We start from the raw sequence: 23,908 nt of genomic DNA on the forward strand, positions 1-23,908 counted from the left end.
CGGGGAAATTTTCAGTTCAGTGCCAGGGTAATTGATTTCATTGTTTTAATTACAACTTGGTTGCAATGCCCTGAAATTTGGGGATTAATGGTTTGCATTTCTGTGTCCTCAAAGCCTGAAGATTCAGCTGTTTCCTATAAAGTGTCACTCTTTTGTTGATTTCCTCTTTGGAGATGGGCAGATCGATTCTGCTTCACAGATGTGACATGATCCTGGAGTTGAAGAAGTCAATGTGGAATTTTGGGGCATCGGGGTGAAGGGACAGGTTCCTGGGGAGCCCCAACCTCCTCACCTTCATCTAGCCCACAAGCATCTGCAGCAGAGTTTAGGTCCAAACTTGGGTGGGCAGTTAGAAATCGTGCATGGGGGGTTGGCGGGAAGGGTGAAGCCAGTGTTACTAAAATTCCTGAACGGGATTCTTCGTTTGCATACACCTGCCCTGCCCTCCTCTAAGATACTGATTTCCCCATCCCTGGTGAGGACTACAGCTCTAATCCCAACACCATCAGTTTAAAAGCGAATGAACAGGTACCCAGAAAGACAAGATGACTTCCCAAGGTTATAAGACCACCCACCTATAAGGGAGCAGCACAGAATCCAGCCCCCTGACCTCGCCAGTCCCTAGCCGTCTCTACAGCCACGCCAATTCAACCGACAACGACAACCTCGTTTTGCTTCTACCCAGTAGTATATGGGGGGAATGAAGAAACAGTGAGGACGTATTGTACCCCTCTTATTTCCAAACGGAGAATATGCTGGAAGTGAGCATGCTTAAGCGTCTCTGCCCACCCCCCGGCTGCAGGTGCCACTCACAAGCCGATCTGGGCGGACAGGGGCTATTCAAGAGGGCCTTGGGCTTTGCCCTTGTGTAGCACTGTCCGCAGATAGATGCGTTTTGTTCCCTAGAATCCTCTCCATCCTAAGAAGCTTGGAAAAGTCAGAGGCTTCCGGGAGAAGAGGACTTTCACCACGAGAAGAAGCCAGGGGTCATAGTGTCCCGTCAGGCTCGAGCCCGCCATGTGCTTTTGTAATCTGGCTGCCTGACGCGGCACAGCTCTGGAACCTCTCCTGGGCTCCCTCCAGGAACTCCAAGAAGCGCCTCAGACCTGGGCGCTCTGCTGTTCACGTGCCCCTTCATCTGCTCTCCACGTGCGGCCGCTAGTGGGGTGAATATCCACAGCAAAAGGGAAAGACTCAGTCATTCTCCTTGGGTCTGTGTTCAAGGACAGCGGCTCGGCGCTACTGCATCAAAGCCGCACAGTCACTCAGACTCCTTGATCCGGCCCCACGCTGCCTGTTCGCTCTTCTACTCTCTCCCCTCCTCTCGCTGCCTCTCCGTCTCCGTCTCCCTTTCTTTGAATGCTCTCCCAGCTCTGTTCAGAAGCTTCCAGTATGCACGGCACATTTGTGCCTTGAGGCATTTGCTCCTCTGCCTGATACAGATCAAACACACAATAGACATTTGTTGAGCAAATAATTTTTTAAATGAGTGAATGAATACTGTGATTTTTGTCTGCCTAGAAGAGCTCCTTCCTTGTCCTCATAGATTTAAAATCCTTACGCTCCTCAGACTTCACCTACTTTTCACATCTGATCTAATACTCTCTGCCCAAACTTACTCGTTGACCTCTTTCCTCTTTCTGTACCTGTTTACTGTATAACCAGTCTCATTTAATAAAAATATCTCACATCTTTGTAGCGCTCTGGAGCTAACCACGTGCTTAGACATACTATACTCCAGGCGATGTCTACAGTGACAAGGATGGGTAGGGATTGGGGCCCCATCGGCCGGATAAGAAAACTGAGGCTCCTGCCCAGAGTTGTAGGGATTGAGACAGACCTTCCAGAGGCAAAATTCACTCCCCTTGCCCTGGACCGACCGTCAGATGAAGCCCATTAGGAACAGGTGGTCAACCTAGCCCATTCTTGATGTCCATGTGTCCTTCGTGTCCTTTATTTTGTCCTTTATGCCCTTGTCCTTTCACTGGCTTTCCTGGTCTGCCAGGGCCAGGGGTTCTGGTCAGGTGGACACCTCATTATTCCCCAAAAACCAGGCTTTTAAAAAGAAAACCATAGGCCCAAAATGGCAACAATCAAGATAAGTTTCAATGTCCCCCAGAAATGTAATTTTAACTATCAGTGAGGCATTTTTTCTGCCCAGCATAAGGAGATAGTCTGTCACCTGGGTCTCTCCATCCTTTCCCCCAAAAGACGAGGTACTTACTCTGCATGATAAGACCCCTTACCCTTCCCCCTAAGGGAAAGTGACATTGCCTGAAACAATCCCATTGGTTTTTTTTCTTTTGCTGATAACTCCTTGGCCCACCCTCTTTCCTATAAAAACCTTCCATTTTGTACAACTCCACAGACAGAGCTCCTCTCTATTTGCTAGATGGGCTGCTGCCCGATTCATGAATCAATTAATAAACAATTAGATCTTCAAATTTATTCAGTTGATTTTGTTTTTTAAAATAGGTAATCCACACACATTTTTGATCAGCCCCCTAAATTAATTCCACCTTCCCTCCTCTCCAAGAGTTTGTTCCCAGCAGGTACTAATTATTAGACACTTTGAAACTACTAATTATTCAGGTAAATATATTTTTTTCTTATTTGTACATTATGCAAAGGGTAGAAAGCCTGGATTTCCATATTGTGGTGATTGCTTCACCTGATTAAGTTTCTAATTAGATTAAATTTTGCTCCAGTCAGAAGGAATGCAGAAATAAATTGGCCGATGCATGAATGCTTAGGATGTTCAGGCTTGAGGACAGCTGGGGGGAAGGCAGGACAAATAAAAGGACATAAAAATGATGTTCATTTATTCTGCCTTCAGGTGAGCCACTCAAAAAAGGGACACCCAATCATTTTTATCTAGAACCATCCTGGGCCACAGGAAAGCCGGGTGAAGCCCGAGTCAGGGTGCCCAGAGATCTTTTCTCTCAGACAAGTCCTTCAGTTTGACAGTTTGGTTCATTTAAATGCAAATGTCCGTGGGAATGGCTTGCATCTTAGGGTATTATCAGCAATATATTTTTTTCTTTTGAGAGTACCAGGTGGGAGGTGGGGCAGAGCCCCAGAGAAAACCTTCGTTTTGCATATCAGTCCTGTTAAACACCAATTCTCAGTGGTTCCCAGCTTGCACCTAGAAAGATTAAGAACTAGACACCAATTAAGTTTAATATTTTTTCGGGTCAAGCTTCTCCTTCAGTGTGTTCATTTTATGCCTAGGGAGGCAGGGGGCAATGTCAGCTTGTGGTTACTTCTCTTCCAAAAGCAATTTAAAGAAGGGCTTGGCTTTCTCCGTTTGTATTTACCCAGTGGCTTCCTGGAGCTTTATTTGCAAGTGTCAGCATGCAGGATCCGTCTCTGGAGAAAGCCTCCTTCTCTAGATTTCACGTTGATTTACCTCATTCTACTTAACGGTCTGCTCCCTGTAGTTTCAAAGTCCCTTCCCTCACCCCCCAGACTCTGAGATGGGGAACAGGGAAAAAAGTCTGGTTTTCCCTGTTCTTGGGTGTCCCACGGGGCTGACGATCCTGTGAGCAAATGAACGGAATGGCGGAGGGATTGCCTAGGAACTCCCAGGCGCTCCCTAGTAGGGCTAGGAACCTGGGGTCTCAGGTTTCACAGGCTCGTGTCCAGCAGGGGATTTATCTTTTCCCCCACATTGCCACTCAACACACATACGGACTAATGTGACATACAGACCAATGGAAGGAACCGAAGGCCACCTCAACCACTGAGCCCCACTCCCAAGCTTGTGAGCTTAAACGGTGTCCCACATTTTATTTGTAGAAGACAGCATCATATAGGATGAACAGCCTTCCTTCTTGTTCAGAAAGGTTTTTTTCAGTCACTTCTCTGCTTGTCAACTCCTTGTTCTGCATGTTCGTTCCCCAGAGTGATGGCAACCATCCTGATGACGTCACTCGGGGGGCCTCCATTTGTATGTTGTTTCCCTCCGACCGTGACCGGCCCCCTCCCCTAGAGAGCAATGGTTTTAGACTGCACTGAGTCACCAGTCATCCAGGAAACCCTTAAACAACCCCCAGGGGACACTGGGTTGCTAAAGTCTTTCTATGGGCAACTCTTTCCCCCCATTTTATTGAGATGTAATTGACATGAAACATTGGATTAGCCCAAGGTGTACAACATAATGATTTGATGTATGTATATATTGTGAAATGATCACCACAGTAAATTTAGTTAACATCTATCACTGAGCTATACTTGTTTTTTCTTGTGATGAGAACTTGTAAGATCTACTCTCTTGGCAACTCTCAAATATACCATACAGTGTTGTGAACTATACTCTCCAGGCTGTACATGACATCCCTATGACTTATCTATCTTACCCTGGAAGTCGTACCTTTTCCCCACCCTCATGTATTCCCACTCTGCCTCTGGCAACCATCAATCTGCTGTCTGTATTGATGAATTTGTTTTTTTTTAAGATTCCACATATAGGTGAAGTATCATCCAGTATTTGTCTTTCTCTGATTCATTTCACTACACACACACACACACACACACACACACAGGTTGTGTCCGTATTTTGGCTACTGGAAATAATGCTTCAATGAGTGTAGTGGTGCAGATATCTTTTCAAGATAGTGATTTCATTTCCTTCACTTAAATACCCAGAAGTGGAATTACTGGTTCATAGGGTAGTTCTATTTTCAGGTTTTGGAGGAGCCTCCATACTGTTTTCCACAGTGGCTGTAGCAGTTTGCATGCCCACCAACAGTGCACACACAAGGGTTCCCCTCTCACCACGTTCTGGCCAACACTAATTGTCCTACCTTTTTCATGGCAGCCATTTTAACAACCTAATTGTGCCTTTGATTTGCATTTCCCATAATCAGGGATGTAGAGCACCTTTTTACGTACTTGTATGTCTTTGAAAAAAATGTCCATTTAGTTCCCCTGGCCATTTTTTAATCAGATTGTTTCTCTTGCTATTGATTTGTATGAGTTCCTTATATTTGGGGAGTATTAACCCCTTACCAGATATATAATTTACAGAAATATTCTCCCATTCTGTACATTGTCTTTTCGGTTTGTCGATGATTTCCTTTGCTGGACAGTAAGCTTTTTAGTTTGGTGTCGTCCCATTTGTTTATTTTTTCTTTGGTTGGCTTTGGTTTTGCTATAAAATCCAAAAAACTCATTGCTAAGGCCTATGTCAAGGAGCTTACCCTCTGTTTTCTGTGAGGAGTTTTATGGTTTTAGGTCTCGGGTTCAAGTCTTTAGTCCATTTTGAGTTGATTTTTGTTATGATGTAAGCTAGTGGTTGAATTTCATTCTTTTATGCGTGGCTGTCCAATTTTCCCAGCACCATTTGTTGAAGAAACTGTCTTTTCCCCATTGTATATTCTTGGCTCCTTTGTCATAAATTAATTGACCACATACGCATCCGTTTATTTCTGCACTCTCAGTTCTGTTCTAGTCACCTATGTGTCTGCTTTTGTGACAATACATATTGTTTTGATTACTATGACTCGGTAATATAGTTTGAAATTAGGAAATGTGATACCTCCAGTGTTGTTCTTTCTCCAGATTGCTTTGGCTATTCAGAATCTTTGTGGTTCCATACACATTTTAGAATTGTTTTTTTTCTATTTCTGTGAAATATGACATTGGAATTTTGATAGGGATTGCATTTAAACTGTAGGTGGCTTTAGGCAGTATGCACATTTTAACAATATTAATTCTTCCAATCCATGAATACAGAATGTCTTTCCATTTATTTGTATCTTCCTCAATTCCTTTCAACAACACCTTATAGTTTTCAGTGTACCTATCTTTCACCTCCCAGATTAAATTTAGCCCTAGGGATTTTATCCTTTTTGATGCAATTATAAATAAGATTTTAAAAAAATTCTTTCTGATAGTTTGTTGTTAGTATATAGAAATGCAACTAATTTTTGGAAATTGATTTTGCATCCTGCAACTTTACTGGATTCCTTTGTTAGTTTTAACAACTATTTTGTGCAGTCATAAGGTTTCCTACATATAATATCAGATAATCTGCAAATAGAGACAGTTTTACTTCTTCCTCTCTGATTTGGATGCCTTTTCTTTCTCTTGCATAATTGCTCTGGCTAGAATGTCCAATACTGTGTTGAATAAAAGTGGCGAGAGTGGGCATCTTTGTCTCGTTCCTGACCTAGAGGAACTGCTCTCAGCTTTTCATACTCGAGAATGATGTTAACTGGGGGCTTATCATAGATGACCTTTATTACACTGAGGTATGTTCTCTCTATATCCAGTTTGTTGAAAGTTTTTATAACTTTATTTTGTAGAATTTGGTGTGCCGATATTTTATTGTAGATTTTTGCATCTACGTTCATTAAGGACATTGACCTATAATTTTCTTTTCTTGTGGCATCCTTGTCTGGTTTTGGTATCAGACACAGTCTGATTTTGGCTTATAAAAAAAAAGTCTGGTTTTGGCTTATACAATGAGTTTGTAAGTGTTCCCTCTTCTTTTGTTTTTCAGAGGAATTTGGGAAGGATTGGAATTAAATTTTCTTTAATTAAATGTTAGGTAGAATTCATCACTGAAACCATCTGGCCCTGGACTTTTGTTTGTTGGGAGTTTTTCAAGTTACTGATTCAGTCTCCTTACTAATAATTGGTCTGCTCAGATTCGCAATTTTCATGATTCAATCTTAGTAGGTTGTATTTTTTCTAGCAAGATCTTATTTCTGATTACTCTCCTATCTAGTCTCTGATTTCTCCTGGGCTCCTCCTAGGCTCCTAAAACTTCAGGGCTCAGTTTCCTCTCTGACTTTGAAGATTGCTGCAGAACTCTGGCTCTTACTAACTGATTGAGGTTGGCATGAAAACTGAAACCTATTCTTCCTTGACATAGCCCCTTTAATGGCAGAAGGGCTTGTCACTAGACCAGAGAAATGGATTTTAGTACCATGTGATATAATACAATAATTTTGGCAAAGAGGCAGCATGTTATTCAGAAGGAGGGTAAAGGTATAGATTAACATTAGCTTATGATAAATTAAGAACATATGTTGTGATTCCTAGGGTAACCACTTAAATATAGAAACATACTGCATAACTCCCCAACCAAGAAAGGGAAGGTGCAAAATCTTGAGAGCTGGAGACTGAGCTCAAATTGGGCGGGAGATCCAAAGTGAGAGGTCAGAGCACCAACAGGTAAATGAGACTATGGGATGGTGGTGGACATGTTGCTCTTTCAGGTGGAAGCAAAAAATTCTAGGGAAACATAAAATGTACGGGACAACTGCAGCTCCTCCCATACCTACTTATATTTGATCATCTTTTTGTATATAGCACTACAAGCCAAAAATGCGATTGCTATGGCCCCAAGATGCCCTCAACAGGGGAGGTGTTTGCAGTTGGCATCAGAGGGGGCCTGTGCTCTCAGAAACAGTTTGACTTCTGGAGAAATTTAAAAAAGTCATCTGCCAAAGGTTATTTTCTTCCTTATGTCTCCAAGCTTTACCTATACCTTCACTTTCTGACCCAGAGATTAGAGTTCAGCAATTACCACTACTACTCTCAATCCCATTAGCACCCCAGCGAAAAGACTAGTTTTAGGATATGATTCCTGATGGTACCAAATAATAACCAGAGAGAGTCTGCTTAGCTCGGACAAATGTCTAGTGACTAATCATGATTCATGAGTGCCTCCATTCATTAAACTAACACTTATTCAGTGCTTACTATATAAAATTATATTGAAACTAGCATTTATTGAGCACTTGCTATGCCTCAGACATGATTCCAAGTATATTGCTTATACTTACGCATTTAATCCTCCCATCAACTCCACAAAGTAGGTCCTGTGATCATGTCCAAACTCAGGAACGGAGAAGTTAAATAATGCCAAGATAGTAAAGGGGCAGACTTGGAAATTAAACACGGACTGTCTGGCTCCACCTCATGCTATTCTCCACAATGATGGTTCCCAGAACGGTCTCTGCCCTCAGCAAGCTTTTTATGTAGTAAGAAGGTAAACAGGTACATGCATAACTCTAAAAGCAGACAGAGAGGATGAAAAATAAAAAAGAGTTGTAGGTGGTGTCAGAAAAAGGGAGCGATCATGCAACAATAAGAAAGAGAGTGGCTTTGAAAAGATAAGGAGGATTTATTTCTACCAGCCTCATCAATAAAATATTAACCGTAAAGTTAGTATCAGGAAGAGATGGGACATGCATGCCAACAGCAGATAACAGTGTAAGCAAAGGCATAGATCAAGTAACCGTTATGCTTGGGAAGTGACCAGCAAGGCTGGTTTGCCTGGAATGTAATAGTTAACACCAGTTTTCGCAGTGAAGGAAACCATCAACAAAACAAAAAGGCAACCTGCTAAACGGGAGAAGATATCTGCAAATAATATATCCAAGAAGGGGTTAATATCCAAAGCATATAAAGAAGTTATACAACTCAACACCAAAACACCCAAACAATCCAATTTAAAAAATGGACAGAGGACCTAAATAGGTATTTTTCCGAAGAAGACATACATGGCCAACAGATACATGACAAGATGCTCAGCATCGCTCATCAGGGCGATGCAAATCAGAACCACAGTGAGAGGGGCACCTGGGTGGCTCAGTCGAGTCAGTTAAGCATCTTGATCTCAGCTCAGGTCTTGATCTCAGGGTTGGGAGTTCAAGCCCCAAGTTGGGCTCTGCTGGGCATGGAGTCTACTTAAAAAAAAAAAAAAATACCCGAGCAACAACAAAACCACAATGAGGTATCCCCTTCCACCTGGTAGAATGGCTAAAACCAAAATGACAGGGAATAACAAGTGTTGGTGAAGATGTGGAGAAAAAGGAGCGCTCCTGCACTGCTGGTGGGAATGCAGACTGGTGCAGCCAATGTGGAAACAGTATGGAGGTTCCTCAAAAAGTTATAAATAGAAATACCATAGGATCCAATAATTCCACTATTGGGTATTTACCCAAAGAAAATGAAAACACTAGTTCAAAAAGATATATGCACCCCTATGTTTATTACACCATAATTTACGATAGCCAAGATGTGAAAGCAACCAAAGTGCTTCCATAACTGGAAGTCTGTATCTCCCTCTCCCCTTCACGCATTTTGCCCATCCCCTACCCCCTTCCCCCATGGCAACCATCAGTCCAACTGAGAAATACAAATACCATATAATTTCACTCATCTGTGAAATTAAAAAAAAAACAAATGAATAAACAAACAAAAAGCAGAATCAGACCTGTAAATACAGACAGAGAACAAACTGATGGTTGCCATGGGGGAAAGGGTGTGGGGGGATGGGCAAAAGGGGTGAAGGGGAGTGAGAGATACAGGCTTCCAGTTATAGAATGAATAAGCCATGGGGATAAAAGGCACAGCATAAGGAATATAGTCAATGATATTGTAGTAGCCTTGTATGGTGACAGATGGCAGCTACATTTGTGGTGAGCACAGCATAACATATAGACTTGTCGAATCGCTATGTTGTACACCTGAAACTAATGTAACATTGTGTGTCAACTACATGCAAATAAAAAAGAATTTTTTAAGTAACAATCTAAAAAATCTTGTCACATATGTTGAAAAAATGCCTTTAAGAACTTTGTGCCAATTTACACCTTCAGCGATAGAATAAAATATGCCTGTCCTGCTGCCCCCGCATCAGCACTGAGTATTAGAGTGGTTTTGAATGATCTGCTGTGTTAATTTGTAAAGAAAAAAATACGAATATATCGTTTCATTTGTATTTTTCTAGCTTACCAGTGAGATTAAACATTTTTCACATATTTAAAACAAAACGGTAAGAACAACATGATGATGGTGATGCTAATGATAATAAAAGTAATTAATATTCCAATGCACCAGACACAAGTCTAAGCACTTTATGTATAGTAACTAATTAAATCTTCACCACATCCCTATGAGGTGGCTATGGTACTATCCACATCTTAGAGATGAGGAAACAAGTACAGACAAGGGCAGTAACTTGCATAAGGTCACAAGGCTAGATGGGAACCCAGGGTTCAAATCCTGGCAGACTGGCTCCTGCATGGGTGGCAGGTTGCCTCTCTCCCGTGGAGGTTGGTTGGAGCATTAGTCAGAGTCACGGAGGGAAAGAACACAGGCTTTGCGGACCTGGATTCAAATACCCATTAATTAGTGAGGTGACCTTGGGCAAATTATCAAACTTTTCTCAATATGGATTTCCATGCCATAAAATGAGACAACACTACTTGCCCTGAGCCATTGTGAGGATTAGAGATAATATGTGTAAAGTGCCTGGCACATAACTATAAAAACGGTCTGGGAATGCCAGGTTAAGGAATTAATATCTAATCAGTACATGCTCTTAAAGGCCTTCTGCAGTGGCGGGATTACAGCTAAGCTCGAAGAAGAATCATTCAAAAGACTTTATTAGAAGCGTGGGCTCTTAATTGGAATGTTCTAGACCTTGAAGGAAATTTCAGACTCCCAGGTTTATCTCATCAAAAATTATGGGTTTATCATCCAGGAATTCATCCTATGGAAATACATGTGTACTGAAGATAACTATGCAAGGACATGATATTTATAAACAAATAGAAACAACGGAAACATTTTTTATTTAAATATAGGATCCGGGTTATATAAATGATTCAGGGCATATGGTGGAATGCTATCAAACACATTAAAAATACTATTTTGGGGGCGCCTGGGTGGCACAGCGGTTAAGCGCCTGCCTTTGGCTCAGGGCGTGATCCTGGCATTATGGGATCGAGCCCCACATCAGGCTCCTCCGCTATGAGCCTGCTTCTTCCTCTCCCACTCCCCCGGCTTGTGTTCCCTCTCTCGCTGGATGTCTCTATCCTGTCGAATAAATAAATAAAATCTTAAAAAATAATAATATTTTGGAGGAGTATATGAAGACTAAATGCTCATAGTGGATTATGAAGAGAAGCAGGTTATAAAACAATGTATGTAGTATGACCACATAACCCATCATAAATCAGTTGTACATAAAAAAACTGAAAATCTAGGGGTGCCTGGGTGGCTCAGTTGTCAAGTGCCTGCCTTCTGCTCAGGGCGTGATCCCAGGGTCCTGGGATAGAGCTTCGCATTGGGGTCCCTGCTCCACTGGGAGCCTGCTTCTTCCTCTCCCACTCCCCCTGCTTGTGTTCCCTCTCTCGCTGGCTGTCTCTCTCTCTCTGTCAAATAAATAAATAAAATCTTTAAAAACAAACAAACGAAACCCCTGAAAATCTACAAAACAACGCTAACAGTAATCCTTCACCACTGGTATTACGAGTAATTTTTGTTTTCTTCTTTGTATATTCTGTTTTCCAAATTTTCAAAGGGAACATTTATTTCTTTTTATATTTTAAAAAGTGTTTATATATTTGTTATATATGCTTAGAACTTTGGGTATATAGCTTTAATTAGGAAATTTTTAATAACAATAATAAACCCACATGAGGGAAAGTGATTCTGAAGCACATGTCTGGTCAATATGGCGGGTTACCAAGTGCTTTGTTTTGTTTTCCTATTGTTATATGCTAGTTGTTTTTGTTTTTAGGGTAAAGATTCAGAATTTGAAATAATTTAAAATAAGCTCGACCCAATGCAAACAATGAGATCTTTTTTCTTTGCTAAACTTTTTGAAAACTGAGGCTCTCGTCCCAGTGAGTTAGGGAGGCTATGGGCATCCCAAGTCAGTCAGTGCATGGGTGTGAAGAGACTTTCCACATAGGCTTGGTGAAAGGTTGCAGAAGAGGCATTAGTTCTGCTGCCATGAAAGAGGGGATAGATGTAGGCTTCATTTTACTGCTGACTTTCTCTCTGTTTCAGAAAAATCTCAGTGTCACGGCAGAAAAAACATTAAATTATTAAAGTCTGTGTTTAAGAAGCTGAGGAGAAGTGTTTTATGAACACCACTGTGACCATTAAATCCATTTTACTGTGGACTATGATTTTATTTTCTTAAATTCATGGGGACATGCTCCTTTGACTCATGTAGGGTGGCAGGCACATTGCTTTATGAGGTAGTTTCCTGGTTTAAAAAGTGCCCTGGAACCAAAAGGAGAATGAACAGCAAAGGGAAGTTCGCCTGTCTGGAAAATAGTCCCAGTGGGCGGGCCATCTCTCAGTCAGCTATGCACATGTGCTAAGGGCTCGGCCTAAGAGGAATAGACTTGTCATGATGAATTACACTGTGTGTGTGGGGAGGAGGGGAGGATTTGAGGGGAGGGGAGTCCCAAGGGAAGTTAGCATTATCATATAATGGAGGGTTCAGGTCTCATCTGTGTGGCTGTACATCAAGCTCCAATTAGATTGAGGGCAGTGATTATAAACTTTCACCGGAGTTGCCACACTAATGTTCATTGATTTTTCTTATGTATCTCTTCCAGTGGTGGGTATATGCTGGGTTTAATTAAAGCAAATTTGGATTCATTTCTCTTAAGGTTTTCTTTACATCCCTTGACATAATTTAAGATGCTTTGGAGGCCAAGACTGGGTTGGCCTGGGTTGTTATATTTGGAAGTGGTGAGTGAGGTCATGCGGGGATGAGATCAGTCATGCCCAGCATTTTAAGGAGAGCAGAGGACTGAAAACAGAAGCATCTTAGTGAAGACCAACCTCTAAGGGGCAGACAGAGAAGCTTGGAAAGAAAACCAAAATGAAGCAGGAGGTGAGAGCAACCCAGGAGACAGGAAGATGACGAAAGCCAGCAGAGAAAACATCGAGAAGAAGGGAGTGATCCAAAACATGAAATATGGCAGCCAGACAGAGTAGCTGGAGACTGAAGTTGGAGGCAGCTCATGAACCTGGAGGAATCTCAGTAGGAAAGTGAGGGCAAATTGCTGTGTGCGCTGAGCCATGATGGGGGGAACATGAAACAAGTGTTCCTCGCTCTGTGTATGTGTTTTATACAAGCTTTATTGAGATATAACTTCATAATTAGTAACATTCACCCATTTTTAAGTGTACATTTTGATGACTTTTGGCAAATGTATATAGTTGTAGAACTGCCATGAAATTGCATGGAACAATTTCATTATACCAAAAAATTCCCTTGTGTTCTTTTTAGTCAGTCCTCTGTTTCCACCCAGGCCCCTGGCGAACACTGATCTCCTTCTACTTTCTGTCACTATAGTTTTGCCTTTTTAAAGAATTTCATGTAAACGGAAGTATACATTATGCAGTGTTCTGTGTCTGGTTTTCTCCACCTAGCACAATGCTGTTGAGACACATTCATGTTATTGTGTGTCTCAGCCATTTGCTCATTTTTTGTGCTAAATACTATTCCCTAGCATACCAAATAATCTATTGTATTTCTAATACACCAAAAGGTGCTGATCCATTCACCAGTCGATGGACATTTGCTTGTTATCAGTTTGGGACCATTATGAATAAAGCTGCTAGAAACAAACGAGAAAATGTGGACGTATATTTTCATTTCTCTTCCGCAAACACTGAGTAAAAACAGAGGATTTCTGGGCATAAGGTAAGTTTACACTTAACTTCGTAAGAAACTGCTAAACTGTTCATCAAAGTGGCTATGTCGTTTTGCATTCCTACCAGCATTGGGGGAGATTTTCACCAAAAAATGGCAAGTTTTAGCAAAGTTGCCATGCAAGTTTGCCAAAACTTGATACTGACAAGCCCTTTAAGTTCAGCTGTACTAATGGGAATGTGGTAGCATATCATTGGGATAGATATTTTTATTTCCCAAATGACAAATAATGTTAAACATCTGTTCATAGGCTTATTTATCTATCTAATTTAGTGACCTGTCTATTTAAAATATTATCTACTTTTTAATTGGGTTGTCTTTTTGTTATTGAGTTGTAAAAGTTTTTTGTGTGTTCTAATTCAAATTCTTTATCGGATATATTTTTTACAAATATTCTTTCCCTGGCTGTGGATTTCCTTTTCATTTTCTTATAGCTTTTTTTGAATAGCAAAATCTTTGATTTTGATGACGTCTAATATTTTGATTCTTTCATGTTGATGATTTTTGTGTCCTACCCAAGAAATTTTTGCTCAACACAAGTCAAAATTTATTCCTATATTTTCTAGGAGTTTCCTCTATAATTTTATATCTTAATGAAGGTTTATTATCCAATTTGAATTAATATTGAACATGATCTAACATTCATTTTTATATGGTGCTCTAATATTTGTTAAACAGATATCCACCGCTCCATTGAATTACCTTGATATCTTTCCCCAAATTTAATTCAACTTATGCATGTGGGTCTCTTTCTGATCCCTATTTCTTTTCCTTTTGATCTAATTGTTGACTTCTGCAATTGTATTTTGAATCAGTCAAGAGAAAAAAAAGTTAGAAATTAAAAAATACATTTATACCGCATATATATTTTATATTTATATTTACCCATGTAGTTATCACTACTAGAGCTCTTTATTTTTTCATGTGGATTCAAATTACTGTTTGCCCTTTCATTTCAGCTGGAAATACTTATATCAGTATTTCTTGTAGAGCCTGTTGGCTGGAAACCAATTCTCTCTGTTTTGGTTTATATGGGAAGGTCATAATTTCTCTTTCAATTTTGAAAGATTGTTTTGCTGGATATAGAATTCTTGATTAACATTCTTTTTCTTTTAGCATTTTAAATATGTCATCCCACTGTCTTCTGGCCTCCATGGTTTCTGATGAGAAGTCCACTGTTCATCTTCTTGACGTTCTACGGCGTTGTTTGTTTCTTGCTAGTTTCGTGGTTCTCTCTGACTTTCTTTTTTTTTTTTTTTTAAGATTTTATTTATTTATTTAACAGAGATAGCCAGCGAGAGAGGGAACACAAGCAGGGGGAGTGGGAGAGGAAGAAGCAGGCTCATAGCGGAGGAGCCTGATGTGGGGCTCGATCCCATAACGCCGGGATCACGCCCTGAGCCGAAGGCAGGCGCTTAACCGCTGTGCCACCCAGGCACCCCTCTCTCTGACTTTCAACAGTGTGATTATGATGTGTCTAGGTGTGACTCTCTTTGAATTTATCTTACTCGGAGTCTATTGAGCTTCTTGACTATGTAGATTAATGTTTTGCATCAAATTTGGAGATTTCAGCCATTATTTCTTCAAATATTCTTTCTGCCTATTTCTTCTCTCCTGTCTTTCTAGAATTCCCGTTATGCTTATGTTGAGATGTTTGGTAGTATCCCACAATTCTCTGATGCTCTGTTTACTTTTCTTCATTTTTCTTTCTCTTCCTCAATGGGCTTATTTTCAAGTTTGCTGATTCTTTTACCAGCTCACATTTGCTGTTGAGCTCCTCTTGCCCTGCATGTTAGGCATCGTACTCTTTGATTCCAGAATTTCTAATTTCTATTTGAGCATATATGCATATATAATATATTAGATATACACATATGTACACATATAAATTTTCGTCTCTGTATTAGTATTCTCTTTGTTGAGACATTGTTCTCATACTTTCCTGTAGTTCTTTAGACATGATTACCTTTAGTTCTTCGAACATATTCAAACTACCTGACTTAAAGTCTTGTCTAGTAAGTCTAATGTCTATACTCCATTATTGACTGTTTTTTCCCTGCCCATGGGCCATACTTTCTTCTGTCTTTGCATCTCTCATACTTTTCTGTTAATATAATGAGGCAATTCTGGAAGTCAGAATCTACCCCTTCTCTAGGGTTATTGTTGTTGTTGCTGCTGTTTGTGTAGTGACCTTTCTGAACTAATTCTATTGAGTCTATACTTTTTTTCATGTGTGGTCTCTGAAATGTGTGCATGAATAGTTTAGTGATCAGCTTATCAAAAATTTCCTTAAATGCTTGGAACCAATAAGTCTCCCAGTCTTTGTGGTGGAGCTCTGTGTATATATTGAGGAACACATTCAACCCTCAGACAGGCAGTCTATATTTCTGCCCTGACCTTCTCTTGTTGCTTGCACACAGCCTCAAGTTCAGCCAGAGGTGAGAGCGTAGACCCTTTTCAGGTCCTTCCTGAGGATTCTCATGGACCTGAGCATGCACGTAGCCCTACATGTACATGTGAACTTTCAGATTCCCAGGAATATCTCAGAGCTTTCAAAGCTTCTTGTAGACTTCTCATTCCCCAGTGCTTACTTTTAAGCTGTTGGGTAACTTTTGTTTTCCCAAAATGCTAATCCACTGCTTCAGACAGCTGCAAGGTTAAGCAATTGCCCCTAACTGTTTCCAACAAACACCCCTTGAGAAATGGCTTTTCACACTTGGCAAGCTCCTAGTCAAGTCAAATAAAGAGAAATTTTGAGAGTGGTCTCTTTTAAAGAACCACCAAATGGGTCAAATAATGACAATGCTCTGGGAAAGGGGCTTCAAAGAGTTCCAACCTGCTGCTGCCCCCTCTAGTGGTTAACAGGCTGCTGGTTTTCATGTGATTGTGAGCTGTTTGTTTCCAAAGCTACTGCAGAGCTGGGGAAATGGGAATGGGAATAGGGCAAGTTAAAACACCACAAAACCCAACTTTTTACTGAGATTCAGCTGTTTTTCTTGAATGAAGACTCCCCAGTTTGCTTCAAGGTTTTGGGTAATTTCCAGAGGTCAGAAAAAGTTGAACTTGACTGATTTTTTCAGTGGTCTCGTTGCCCTAATGGAAGACAGCATTTTCAGAGTTTATTACTCTGCCATTCTTGCTGAAATCCTGTCCCTTTGATCTGTCTAAATACAAATGCCATGCTCTCTCTAATACTGTGTCTTTAGAGTTAATCTTAAAATCAGGTAGTATGAGTATTCCGACTTGGATCTTATTTTTTTAAATTATTTTGGCTTTTCTAGGTCATTTGCACTTACATATAAATTTTAGATTTGGCTTACCAATGTTTACCCAATGAACCTGCTGGGATTTTGATTGGTATTCTCTACATCTATAAATCAATTTGGGGGAAAGTGACACTAAAAATATTAAGTCTTCCAATTCATGAACATTATGTATCACCCCATTTCTTTATGTCTTCTCTAATTTTTCTCAACATTAGTTTTTTAGTGTACAGGTCTTGTGCATATTTTGTAAAATATATCACTAAATATTTTTTGATGTAATTATAAATGGTATTACAGTTTTTAATGTAATTGTTTATTGCTACTATGTAGAAATACAATTGACCTTTGTATATTGATATTGCTAAAATCACCTAATAGTCTAGCTACCATTTTTGTAATTTTATTAGTATTTTATACATGTACATGTCACAATATCTGTGAATATCATTCGTTTTATTTTTTTCTTTTATATTCTGTGCATTTGGCTTCTTTTTCTAGACTCATTGAATCAGTGAACACCTCCAGTACAAAGTGAAATGGAAAAAGCAAGAGCAAACATTCTTGTCTTGCTCTAGATCTAAGGGGTAAAGCAGCCGTCTTTCATCACTAAGTATGATGTTGTAGTAGATGGAGAAAATTCCCTTCCATTTCTAGTTTGTTGAGCTTTTTAAAATCATAAATAGGTGTAAAATTTTGTCAAATACTTCTTTTGCAATTGTTGAGATCATCATATGGTTTTCCTTTTTAAAATCTGTTAACATGGTGAATTGAATTGATTTTTCACATGTTAAGCCAAACTTGTATTCTTGATACAAACTCTATTGGTAATGATATATTCTAAATTATGTTACTAGGTTTTATTCACTAAACTTATGCAAAGAATTTTTTTCTGTGTTCCTGAAGGATCTTAGTCTGCAATTTTCTTGTAATATCTTTGTATGCTTTTGTTATCAGGACAACATTGGTCTCACAGAAAAAGTTGGAAAATGTTCTCACCTCATTTTCTTGAGGCATTGGTATAAAATTGGTATTACTCTTTTTAAATGTTTCATTGAATTCACCAGTAAAGCTTTCTGGGCCTGGGGTTTTCTTGTTTTAAGAACTTATTTTTCTTAAAGATTTTATTTATTTATTTGACAGAGAGAGAGAGAGCACAATCAGGCAGAGTAGCCAGCAGAGGGAGAGGGAGAAGCAGGCTCCCAGCAGAGCAGAGAGCCGGATGTGGGTCTTGATCCCAGGACCCTGGGGTCATGACCTGAGCTGAAGGCAGGCACTTGACCAACTGAGCCAGGCGTCCCTGAGCGTGTGTGTGTGTGTGTGTGTGTGTGTGTGTGTGTTTTAATACACTTTCTATTTTAGGAAGGTTTTAGACTTACAGAGAAGCTATGAAGATAGTACAGAGAACTTCTCCATAGTGTACTCCAGTAATATTTTGCATTGACTTTTGTCACGCCTGTTAGCTGATATTGGGGTTTTTTGTTCTTCGTTTTTTGCTTTTTTGGTTCCAGAATCCCATCTAAGGTATCACATTAGTTCTAGTCATCATGTTACTTTAGGATTCTCTGGGTGGTGACCATTTTCAGACTTTCCTTGTTTTTGGTGACCTTGATGATTCTCATCAATACTGGTCAGATATTTTGTAGAATGTCTCTCCATTTGGGTTTGTTTGACATTTTCTCATGATTAGGCTGGGGTGATGAGTTTGGGGGATAAAGACCATAGAGGTAAAATACCATTCTCATCACATTAAACCAAGGGTACATGCTATTAACATAACATCACTATTGATACTAACTTTGACCGCCTAGCTGAGATAGTGTTTTTTAGGTTTCTCTACCCTAAATTTTCTTTTTTTTTTATTCTTAGGAAGTTTTAAACTATAAATTTTTTAAAGATTTTATTCATTTATTTGACAGAGAGAGAGAGCACACAAATAGGGGAAGTGGCAAGCAGAGGGAGAGGGAGAAGCAGGCTTCCCACCGAGGAGGGAGCCCAATGTGGGCCTCGATCCCAGAACCCTAGGATCATGACCTGAGACAAAGGCAGATATTTAACCAATTGAGGCACCCAGGCACTCCTGGGAAGTTTTAAACTATAAATTTAATTCCACTAATAGATATAGGGTTATCGATAACTTACTTCTTCCCAAGTGAAGTCTGTTTTTTCAAGGCCTTTGCCCATTTTATTTGATTGGTTGAATTTATTGACATAAATTGTTCATACTATTCCCTTATATCATCTTTTTTTTTTTTTTTAAAGATTTTATTTATTTATTCGACAGAGATAGAGACAGCCAGCGAGAGAGGGAACACAAGCAGGGGGAGTGGGAGAGGAAGAAGCAGGCTCATAGCAGAAGAGCCTGATGTGGGGCTAGATCCCAGAACGCTGGGATCACGCCCTGAGCCGAAGGCAGACGCTTAACCGCTGTGCCACCCAGGCGCCCCTATTCCCTTATATCATCTTAATGTTTGTAGAATCTAGAATAGTGCTCCTCTCTCATTCCTAATATTAGTAATTTGTGTCTTCTCATTGGTTTCTTCCTTTAGCAGACACCAAAAAATCGTGATATATTTCCTTTTATTGGTTCAAATATTTTCTAATTTCCCTGTGACTTTTTCTTTGACCCATGGGTTATTTACAAGTGTATCATCTCACTTCCAAATATTTCCAAATATTTTATTGGAAATTGACCCAAATTTCCACCTAGTATCATTTTCTTCTCCTTGAAGAATTAACTTCCCATAATATTTCTTACAGTGCTGGTTTGCTGGTGACAAAACAGCTCAGCTTTTGTTTATCTGGAAAAGTTTGTATTTTTATTTTACTTTTGTAAGCTATTTTTGCTGGGTGTGAAATTCTAGATTGACAGGTTTTTTGTCAAAACTTTATGTCATCCCGTTGTCATCTGGATTATATAGTTTCTGGCAAGAATTCTTCTGATATTCTTATTTTTGTTTCTCTGTGTTGTTTTCTTCTGGTTGCTTGCAAAATTTTCCCTGTATCTTTGGTTTTCAGCAATTTGATTATGATGTTCCTCAGTGTAGTTTTATGTTTCTTCTGCTTGGATTTTGTTGAAATTCTTAAAGCTGTGGTTTGTAGATTTCATCCAATTTGGAAAAGTTTTGGCTGTTATTTCTTCAATTGTTTTTTTTTTCTCTCTTTTCCCAATTACATGTTTATCAGACTGCTAGATATTTTCTCACACATCACTGATACTCTTACTTCTTTTCTTCAGCCTTTTTCTCTCTGTACTCAAATTTGAAGAGTTTCTATTGCTATGTCTTTACTTTTACAGATATTTCCTTTTGCTGTATTTAATCTACTTTAATTATAGTATATACTTTTTATTTCAGATATTGTATTCTCCATCTTTAGAAGTTCTATTCAGGTATTTTTATATTTTCCATTTCTTGCCTCATCATATCTGCTTTTTCTGTACTTCATTGAACAATGAAGCATATTTATAACAACTATTAATATCTTCATCTGCTATTTCTATTATTTATATCATTTCTGTGTCTGTTTCTATTGATTTCTCCCCTAATAATAGTTCATATTTTTTTGCTTTATATATGTCTAGTTATTTTAATTGGATGGCGGACATTGTAAATTTTACATCGTTGGGGTGCTGGATATTTTTGTGTTCCTTTAAAAAGTGTTGGGCTTAATTTTAGTAGGCCGTTAAGTTGCTTGGAATCTCCTTGCTCCTTTCAAGCCTTGCCATTAAGCTTTTTTTTTTTTTTTTTTTTTTTAAGACAAGTCTGCAGAAGGCTTTAGTTTAGGCTAATTTATCCCAATACTAAGATGGGATTTTCCTGAGGGCTATACCTGATGTCCGGTGCAGCATTACAATGTCCATTCATTTTGGCTAGTGGGAACACACACTACTCCTATCCATGAGGGAGCTCTAGGAATGTTTGGCCTTCTGTTTTGCAGGGTTTTTTTTTTTTCCTCCAAAATTCAGGTAATTTCCTTTCACACATGGGCAGATCAGTACTCACGAAGAGACTTAAGTGGTTCCTTCTATGCATCTCCAGAGCTCTTTGCAAAGTTTTGGGGGTTTTTTGTTTGTTTGTTTGTTTGTTTGTTTGTTTTAGTATTGTATCCCATGAATTCTAGCCACCTTGGCCCCCAATTCTAATCTCTTTCTCCTCAACTCAGTGTGATCATCAGACTATTTGGGAGCCACAATCCTGCAATACAGCCAGGAAACTGTCTCCAGACACCAATGTCAGCACTTGAGGGCTCGTCATGTTTGTTTCTCTTCTCTCAGCATTTCAGTGTTATACTGCTTGTGCCCAGTGTCTGAAAAATTGTTTCTTGTAATTATGTCCAGTTTTCTATGACCTTTTAAGGTAGGAGGGAAAATTCAGTCCCTGTACTCAATCATGGGAAAAGCAGATTTCTGATATTCTTTTAAGTTTTGTGGTGAGAGAGGGAGGGAGAGGGGTAAACAGTAGTTTAAAGGTTACACAGAATCAAGGGAATCTTTTTCTTTAGTCTGGAAAAGACATTTCCTCCTGCACACAAGAGAAAATGAGCAAAGGATAAAGACCATGAGAACTAAAGTTTGCAATTAAAAGAAAAAAAAACAACTGTTTTTCTCTACTTTCACCTATTTCTGATACGAAATGTGTGGTGGGTCTTTTTCCCTACACTAGACAGTTCTTACAATAACTACCTAGAGTTAGCACCGACCCCACGGGTCAAGGGCTCAATCCCACAAGTCTGCCCTCTATGTTAGACATTAACCTCAAGTCTCAGGCTGTCCTGTACTTCTGACTGACCAGCTGTAACTCTTGGTCCCATGACTCCCTCCTTGGGTTTAACAACTTGCTAGAATGGCTTATGGAACTCAGAGAAATGCTGACTTATATTTTATATAAGATACAACTCAGAAAAAGCCAAATGGAAGAGATACATAGGGCAAGGTCTGGGACTGGGGGGTGCTCAGAACTTCCACACCATGTCTGGGTGCACCAGCCTCCTAACACCTCAATGTGGTCATGAACCTGGCAGCTCTCTGAACCCTTTTGGTTAAGTTTTTTATGGAGGCTTCATTACATGACATGATTGATGAAATCATTAGCTGTTAATGATTAACTCACTCTCCAGTATCTCTCTCCCTTTCATGGAGGTAGGGAGTGGGGTTGAAAATTCCAACCCTCTAATCATATGGTTGGTTGCCCTGGCAAATGGTCTCCCATCCTTAGAAGCTTTCAGAAAGTCGCCTCATTAACACAAACTCGTGTGGATGACAGGAGTCTGTCATTAACAACAGAAGATACTCCTTTCATCTTTATCACTCCCCTCATGAGCTGAGATAAAAATCAAATATTATCATGAAAGATGTTCCTATGGTTCTTATCACTTAGGAAATTACAACTTTTTTAGGAACTCTGGCCAGGAACCACAGACAAAATTTGTATTTCTTATTATATCACAATGTCACAGCAACACTGGGTAGAAAGTTTGAAGGAGCTCATTTCTGGGGACACTTATTTCCTCTGAAATGTGGGAAGTACAGTAATCCAGTCAAAATGGTGTGAGACTTAGAAAATGGGAAGATTTAAAGAGTATCTCGTAGGGGCACCTGGGTGGCTCAGTTGGTTAGGCGTCTGCCTTCAGCTTGGGTCATGATCCCAGGGTCTGGGGTTGAGCCCCGTGTTGGACTCCCTGCTCAGCAGGGCATCTGCTTCTCCCTCTCCCTCTGCCCTTCCCCCCATTAGCATGCATGTTCTCTCTCTCAAATGAATAAATAAAATCTTTTAACAAAATAAAATAAAGAGTAGCTAGTACAGGCAAGAAGGGCAAAGTAGAGCTAATTAGGGGGAGAAAAAAAGACAGATGACCAGATTAGAGGACCCATAAATTTGTAACAATGCTGATCAAGAAGAACGGTAAACTGAGGAGCAGGAGTAATCCCCACCTGAACCCCTTGACCATGAGATCACTGCTTACCACCAAAGGTTCATGTTCATTGAGCCTTATCGAATATCACTCCTCTAGGCTCCCTCAGCACTGGGAATCCGAGCAAGATTGACACCCCAGAGCTTAAATACCATCAGTGCTGCATTCCATCCCCTTTCCTTGGCCTGGCTGTAAAGTCTTCCTGAAATCCTTGGCTCTTGCTACTCTATTAAAAATAAAGAAGAGTTCATACATGGTCAGACGCTGAGGTCAGAACCATTCCTTTAACTCTTATGAAAGAGTACCATGGGGTGGGCACTCGGAGCTTTCAAAGAGGCAGTGTTGGAACAGGGCAGTTGGCTTCACCTGGAGTGACCACATATGAGGCCCTTTTTCTGTGTCTTGTTTGCCTGTCAATCACTGCCAACTTTAGATTTTGGATTTGTCTATAGTCTCAGTTTAGGACCCCAGTTTTGCCCAAATTTTGTATGTCAAGTGTGCTAAGTGATCCCAGCCAGATCCCTTCTTCTTCCACTTCACAAGTTTTCACTTCACACTCATCTGGATATCTCAGATTTTGCATGAATTAGTAAAAGATACTCTTTGCTGTAAGTACACATAGTCCCAAATGAGGGTTCCTAGCTTTGCAAGTGGATGTAGGCTAGATTTCTGCCCCCACCCACCTCCTTGACTAGTGACCCCGGTACAGTGTACAACCCACACAATTGCACACAACTGGCATGGTTCCCTCGATCTTCTTGCCTTGGTTTCCTAACTTTTCTCTTGGCATTAACAATTAATCGTGGTTTTTCTGCCACGATTAATTATTAATTAATAATGCCTGCCAGGCTTGGTCCTGGCCACTGAATTTGCTGGATTTTATAAGCCAGTACAGTTGTCCATCCAGGTTGACCCCAATCCCACCCAGGTGGATTATACCTGCTGGCTATTTGCTCCTTACTACTAATTCCTGAAACAATGAAGGTCAAGACAAGGAATGTATTCGGAGAAACTACCTCTTTATTGGGGCATGGAGGCTAGTGCCATTGTCTGCTAGCCAGGTTGTTTAAGGTGAACTGAGTTCCTGGAGCCCCTTATGGAAATAGAGCTATGGTTTCCCAGCCACCCCGCCAAAGGCTGTCAATGTACAGGACCAGCCAGGCCTTCTATCCTTTCATGTTCCTGCTAGTCATTCCTATTTCTCCCCCGCCATGCTTATTTATTTATTTATTTATTATAATTTATTTAA

Source organism: Ursus arctos, unplaced genomic scaffold (assembly GCF_023065955.2).
Source record: "Ursus arctos isolate Adak ecotype North America unplaced genomic scaffold, UrsArc2.0 scaffold_7, whole genome shotgun sequence".
In the NCBI taxonomy this organism is placed as follows: Eukaryota; Metazoa; Chordata; class Mammalia; order Carnivora; family Ursidae; genus Ursus; species Ursus arctos.